Raw genomic sequence first — 858 nt, 5'->3', positions numbered from 1 at the left:
TTATTATCTTTCTCTGTTGTATTCTTTTATGTTCTTTTTATATCTTTTATATTATATTCTTTTTACATCTGAGGAGGGCTCAATCCAGCAGCCGAAACTTGTTTGTTTTATATTTTAATATACGCCGTTGTTCTTTTTATTTTATTTTATGTATCTTTGACTGTTATCTTTAATTATATATATTATGCGACGACTCTTTTTCGCCATTTATTTTGTTTATTTTATTTTTTTATTATTTTTTTTTAGATATTCTTCTCTCTCCCTTTCTTTTGAATTTTCTTTATTTGTTTTTTTTTTTGTATTCATTTTTATTAGTCCCGCATATCCGTCATACTATAATATTGATCTAAAGACGCAGTTAGTCTAAATAATACAAAAAAAAATAGAAAAGGATAGATAAAAGATTCACATCATAATTATGAATCTAAGTTGGTATATGTAAGTGTTACAATTATTACTATAATAATATAATTCTATATAACAATAGTACTATATAATAGTTCTATATAATAATATACGGGTGATTAAGGATACAAGATATAGAGTGTATAAAGTGTCTTAATATAATCATCATGAGGACGATGTTGTCTTATATTATTATTGGATGCCGGGTATTGCTGACACTATTTTTGCATCAGTACGCTGAGCGCATCCCATGGCGATGAACAGATCTTACTGGCTGCTCATTTCATCTTCGCTTTCACGCTTTAATCCTTTAATTCAAGGGTATAAGTAGAATTTTCTGTTAGTGGCATTGAAGGGTAGATGCGCTCCTCTTTAGGAAGAAGAGGAGGGGGGCAGCCCTTTTCTCCGTCCTTCTGGTCAGAAAACTTTACAGTCTTAGCTATAGGTTTATTA

The sequence above is a fragment of the Trachymyrmex septentrionalis genome, unplaced genomic scaffold (genome assembly GCF_001594115.1).
Source record: "Trachymyrmex septentrionalis isolate Tsep2-gDNA-1 unplaced genomic scaffold, Tsep1.0 scaffold164, whole genome shotgun sequence".
Classification (NCBI taxonomy): domain Eukaryota; kingdom Metazoa; phylum Arthropoda; class Insecta; order Hymenoptera; family Formicidae; genus Trachymyrmex; species Trachymyrmex septentrionalis.
This window is presented reverse-complemented; position numbering follows the sequence as displayed.